The sequence below is a fragment of the Bactrocera latifrons genome, unplaced genomic scaffold, assembly GCF_001853355.1.
Source record: "Bactrocera latifrons isolate USDA-ARS-PBARC rearing strain unplaced genomic scaffold, ASM185335v1 scaffold_186, whole genome shotgun sequence".
Taxonomy (NCBI): domain Eukaryota; kingdom Metazoa; phylum Arthropoda; class Insecta; order Diptera; family Tephritidae; genus Bactrocera; species Bactrocera latifrons.
This window is the reverse complement of record NW_017535363.1, coordinates 540773-547051: the sequence shown is the minus strand read 5'-3', so window position 1 is coordinate 547051 and position 6279 is coordinate 540773. Positions and strand designations below refer to the sequence as shown.

The following is a 6279-nucleotide window of genomic DNA, read 5'->3' as shown; positions in this document are numbered from 1 at the left end:
TGTTATTGCCTCTGCTGTTTTCGTGGCCTCAAGGCTCATCATAGTATGTAAGCGCTAAGTGCTGATATTGCGCTTTTCTCCCCATTAAAATACATTCATACATACGTATATAACTTTGCATTCCGTTACTTGCCTGCCTTTGTGTATGCACATGTGTGTGCCATTTACTTTGATATCACTTGGCTGGCTTATGCCAAACGCCCGTAAATGGTGTCATCAGCGGTTTTTCGTTTAATAATTTATGTTATGAAGGATGTTTAAAAATACAATAGCTTGGCAGCTGACTCACTTTTTATAACAGTACATTTTCGCCATGGAAATTATTCTCATACTATAACTACCAACTCGTTTGTTGGCTGTGTGTAATGCCAAAATTGGCAGTGATTTCAAAGTTTAGCTAAAATTTTCTGATTTTCAGAAATTTTCAAATAAATTGCTTTAAATCTGGATCTTAGCTTTATAGGGCCCCAATCTAACTAGTACTGCAACCGAAGCAGTTATACAAATAAAATATAATAACTGTCATCCATACGTCAATTCTGAGTTCTGTCAGTCGTCGCAACCATAATGCCGGTGTGACACTTGTCATCTGTATACAGGATAGGCCTTATAAAGGATTCATATTGCCAAATCATACTAAAAGTTTTTCAAGAAAAAAAAAATATTTTCAAAAATCTCGATTTTATTTGTCTTTGGGTCGTAAAAAATTAGGTAAAGTAGCACAGGTTCATGGATTGCTTTCGGCTACTCTTTAATGCTTAAGAAGATTCCTCGGAAAGTGTCTTAATAATGGATATGAGAGTTTGACATCTTCAACAAGAACCTGAGACCTAGAATGGCGGGTGCGCTTATTGACAGTAAGGTCGGACAAGGTTCACGACGGTGGTGGTTGTTGTGATTGTGACGGCATAAAAGTAAGGTTTAGCATTGCCACCGATTTGTAAGTCCTTGTAGAAAAACGCGATTCCGTTCCGGTTATGTGGACTCGTCTGTTGTGGGAACGGTGTCAAGTTCTTGTATGGAAAACTTTTTTATTTGACGAGCTATCTKCACAAAATTTGGCATGCATWATTTTCTAAAACAACGCTACAGTCTCCAACGAAATTATTCAGATCGGATCACTATATCATATAGCTGCCATACAAACTGAKWWATYAAAATAAAGTTCTTGCATGGAAAATCTTTTCATTTTACGAGGTATCTTCACGAAATTTCGCATGGGKCATTATYTAAGGCAGTAATACAAACTCTGAARAAATTGTTCAGATCAGATCACTATAGCATATAGCTGCCATACAAACTGRTCGTCCAGGGTGAAGTCCTTGTATGGAAAAGTTTTTTATTTGTTSATGTATCTTCAAGAAATTTKACACGGTTTAYTGYCTGATACAATGCTACAATCTCCGAGGAAATGGTGCAGATCGGACTACTATAGCATATRGCGGCCATACAAACTGTACGATCAAAATCAAAATGCAGACCATTTTATATACTTTTATGCTATAAGAAATTCACTTGTATAGGGTATTATAGCTTCTTTTTTGCGATGCAACTCTCTACTCAGCTCAACTTCAAAACTTTCCAATTAATCTTGTCTACTTTTAAATCCAGCAAACTCACTGGATCCCCAGTTGATTGTATTATTTCCACTCAATAGTTAAGTGGGATACGATTAAATTTAACGCTGCATTAAACCATATACCCATTTCCGTGCCATGCACTTTGTGCAAATATGTTGCCTTTGTGTGTGTGTGTGTGTGCATGTTTGTTTGTTTAACTGTCGCATTAGTCCTCTTTTCGTCCCCCGTTGCTGCCGACTCCGTCGCTGCTGCTGTTGAATTTGCTGTTACTAACCTCAATTGTTTCAATTTCTATAGTTCAGCATATCTCATCCACTTGTCTCCCGATTATCCTGTCACTGCCGCAGCAGAGCGCTGCCGTTGCTTGCCTGCCTCAACGAAATCGTATGCGCATCGTGTCATGCCATTGCATTATTAATGGCCACACAAGGGGAGCTGGTGTTCCCAACGCGCGGGTAGGGYGTGATGGCAGGGACAGGCACTTTTAAACTTGCAATGACACTAAAGTTTTTCCSAAGCGAAAGAAAAAACAAAAACAAAAAGCGAAACTCGAATTTYGTCACTGCCTTACGTACTTTTTAGGAGGGTTTGCGTTGGGTGCGCYCTCACTGCRGTAACGGTATGCCATGGCATAAAGTAAGTTGGGTGCAGTTGCATGCAGCAAATGGTGGCGCTTTGCGCATTCGAAACTCGACAACTCCCCACCCTGTTTTGCTCTACTTCTTCGCATTCACATATGTATGTATGTATATAGAAGAGCCTGCTTGTAGCTGGTCGATAATACCTATTAGATGTATTTCGATTTCTCACAAATCCACGCCAAAGTGGCGATTATACGTGTTTTTCCATTATATACCGTTATATTATCAGCAGCGACCAGGTGTGCGAGTGAAAATTGAAGTCAGCCGAATGCGCGAAGAGCGTGAGAGTGCGCGAGAGCGGCCAGTGTGAGTTGYAGCGTGAGCGCGCTCTATTTTTGTTGCCATGCACGCATGTCTCGTCCGAGTTGGACACCCTTCGTGTTGCCAGTAAAACAAAAACAAGCCGACAAGTGGCGCAATTCCTTCGTGTTTCCTTCCTACGCATAATCCGTTCTATACATACTTCGTCTATAAAAAATCCGTGGCTCTCAGCTGACCAGGTTTTATACGTATTATCCCCTATTCCGCATAAAAGGCGGCTGTATGTTTGTGTGTTTAGCTTTTGTGAAAGCTCCATGGGAAGACGCGAGTGTTGCCATTATGCTTGAGGATTTGGTTGAAGGGATTTTGAAGATAATTTTTYTTTAGAGATGTTAAAGAACCGTGATTGAAATATATTTTTTGAAACTTATGCGATCTAAACTCGAGTTTAGATTAGGTCATTGTTCGTCTCTCAGACCATCCTTCCCTATATACACTTACTAGTTCCTCAGTTTTTGAGGTGTTGAGCTGAAATTTTGCATACTTCCTTTTTTCACGAGGAACTACTTATTTGTTGAAATCGCCGTTAACGGACCACTATAGCATATARCTGTCATACAAAATGAACAATCGGAATCAAGTTCGTGTATGGAAAACTTTCACATTTGACAAGATATATTCATGAAATTTGGTATATATTATTTTTTGAGGCAACAATGTAATTTCTGAAGAAATTGTTCAGATCGGATTACTATAGCATATAGCTACCATACAAAATGAACAATCGGAATCAAGTTCGTGTATGGAAAACTTTTTTATTTGACGAGCTATCTTTGCGAAATTTGGCAAGAATTTTTGTCCGAGAATTCRCTAYAATCTTCRAAGAAATTGTTTAGATCGTGCCACTATAGCATATAGCTGTCATACAAAGTAACCGATCCATATCAAATTGTACAAAGTAAACAAGTTTTTGTATGTAAAACTTTTTTACTTGACGAGATATCTTCACGAAACTCGACATGGAGTTTTGTCCAAAGCAGCACTATAATCCCATAAGAAATTATTCAGATCGGAGCACTATAGCATATAKTTGCCATACAAATTAACCGATTCAAATTAAGTTTTTGTTAGGAAATCGTTTTATTTAACGAAATATCTTCACAAAATTTGGCATACATTATTGYCCAAGGCAACGCTATAATCTCCGCAGAAATTTTTCAAATCGGGCCACTATAGCTTATAGCTGCCATACAAAGTAACCGATATACAGGTTAATCCAGAAAACTATCATTTTATACGCTATAATGAATTATGCTATAAGAAATGCAGAAATGCAGAAGTGAAGGGTATTAAGCTTCAATATATAAAGTTAACATTTTTGCTTGTTTTTGTATATCTGTTGTTGTTTTTTAATTTTTAACCCATCGACGTCTGTTTTATGAAACKTTTTTGACATTTGTTTGAAAAAGTTGTTCAAGCATGATTCCAAAAAAATTACAAAATTGCTTGAAAACTTCTAGAAGTACTTTCGATATTTTTATAGGGAAAAGTCATTTATGTAACCGTTAGACGCCATCGCAGCCACCTGTTTRTGTTGTTTCTGCCTTATTTGCGAAAACTTATTTGAAATTTAAAGAGAAASCCTCCGTAGGTTTTCAAAAATCTCCAACCTACCTTAATTAAGAAATTAATTAATTAATGACATTAAGCGGTCAGCAATGAGGACGTCCCCTAACATCTGGTAAGTGTGTCACGCTTTGCAACTATGCGTCTGCATTGCATATTTTYGGTTTTTAGGTGCCACACTGAACTTATATTGGCTGGCTGCCAATGCAGCGCACGCACAACCATGGAAACGCACACATACGGGCAGTTGTAAGCGCACAWACWCGCAAAATTTGTATGTTTGTGTTCGCAGCCATAAAAAGGAGTTTCCACTATCGACTCTCGCCGTGCTTTCAAAGMGCTTTGTGTGCACCCTGTCGTTGCGCTCTCGCCTGCTGTCGCTGGGTCGCATTGTATTTGTTGTTGTTGTGAACGTTTTTTGCGCTGCAGTTGATGTTTTTTCGCCCATTCGCTACAGACGCGCCGCATACTGCTGTACTTCATTTGTGTTTGCTATTGTTGTTGTGCCCACTGCGCCCGCTGATATGCTAAGTTTTGTTGTTTTTTGTTATTTTTCAGTTTTTATTTTGCATAATACAGCTTCTTGCTAGTGTGTGTGTGTGTGTGTAGACATAACGGTAAGCGTCAGCATACACTTCACCTTTGAACGCTCCCCACAGCGTAGCTGGCGCTCGCCCAGCGGTTGTTTAGGCGCCGTCGCCTCCAATCAACTATACAAAACGCCCAGGCGAGCTTGTGGCTTTGTGGGCAGCTAAAGCAAACGCAAAAACAAGTACACACACACACTCGTACATACATGTATATGTGTGTGTCTTCATGTAATTACACATATCTTTGGCTAAAACTGCGGAGAGCGCCTAAAAGATGCACACACAAATGCTGTGCTCTGCGCCAGAACAGCGCACACACAATGCGCGTTTGCTGCGTGAATGGCAGACGGCATGTGCTTTATGACGAGTGTTTTATTTGAATTGCAGCAGCTTTGCCACCAACGCGMCTGGACTTGTGGTTGTGTTACGAGGCAAAGTGTGTGTSTGTGTTTGGCTGTTGTTGATGGCTTTGCTACTTGGCTCTGACTGACTGACATTGAATAATTCAATGTTCTTTTGCTAGCTGCTCTATTATTGCTTGTTTTTGCTGTCATTGATGTCCTTACAAGTGCGCATATACCCACAAACGCACACACACATACACGCATGTMCAATATACATATGCAAAACGTTTGTGTGCTGAGCGCTGCTCTCGCAAGCGAAAGCACTTGGCGYTGCGCATTGCTTGGGCGCTCGCGAAGTTGCTGCTGTTGCCTGTAGCTTTGTTGTTTTCATCCTCATCATCATTGTTGTTTTTGGCACTTCTCCGCTATGCGCCGAAAAACACTCTTAGGCACTCCGTGTGCCATCGTCTCGGCGCACATTCGCGCACGGGTTTCAGCTGAAAATGGACGTTTCGTGAGCGCTTTGGGGCAAATTGCGATACACCGATACTGGCTTTATTTTTTTTATTGAGGTATACTTTTCAAAATCTTGTGTAGTTTTTAATTATAATTTTCTTCCGAAATATACCTCTCCAAGTGCAGTGCTGTGCGGTTAGTTTTTGTTTGTTTATTGAAAAAGGCGTTTTCACGGCGTTTATTTSTTGCAAAATTATGCAGAAAACACGCCTGCGTTGGTGTAGCTGTGTATTGATTAAAACGAGTGCCTACTTTTAGGCGTTGTGCCAAGTTAAAGTGCTCACATGATGAATTGAACGGCCAAAGTGCAAAAGTTGCTATGTGCATTGCGGAAAATTAACGGTGAAAAGCAGCAAGTAGTGTAATTCAGTGAAATTTTCAAGCCTTGCATACTTTTCGGCTGTCTGCCTCATATGCGCCTACAGATACTGGCGTGTGTTGGTGCGTGTTTGTCTGGCGATATCCGGGCGGCTTTCGTTTCGTTACATTTTCACGCTAATCGATGGCGGTTTTGCATAAGCGCGTTGMAGAAGTAAAAAATATTATAAAGCGAAATTGGGGTCTGACTTGGCCAGCAACTCAAATGCAGTGAGGCGTAACAACTTTAACGGTGTTTTTATAGAAACAAAGCTAGCGCTTTGGCAAGACAAAAACACAAATAAAACTAGGAAAAAAATAAAATATTTTACAAAAAATTATTGAAAAAATTCTGTTTTTTACC

General features: G+C 39.9%; 1 protein-coding gene across 1 annotated transcript in view; it reads left to right on the top strand.

Annotated features, from left to right (window-relative positions):
• The first annotated feature begins 5527 nt into the window (after positions 1 to 5527).
• The window catches only part of LOC108967390, a 34128-nt gene continuing 33376 nt past the window's right edge, over positions 5528 to 6279 (top strand). Inside the window, exon 1 of the mRNA XM_018930767.1 lies at positions 5528 to 5614. The gene's annotated coding sequence lies outside the window, so the exon portion shown is untranslated. The remainder of the gene's footprint in view (positions 5615 to 6279) is intronic.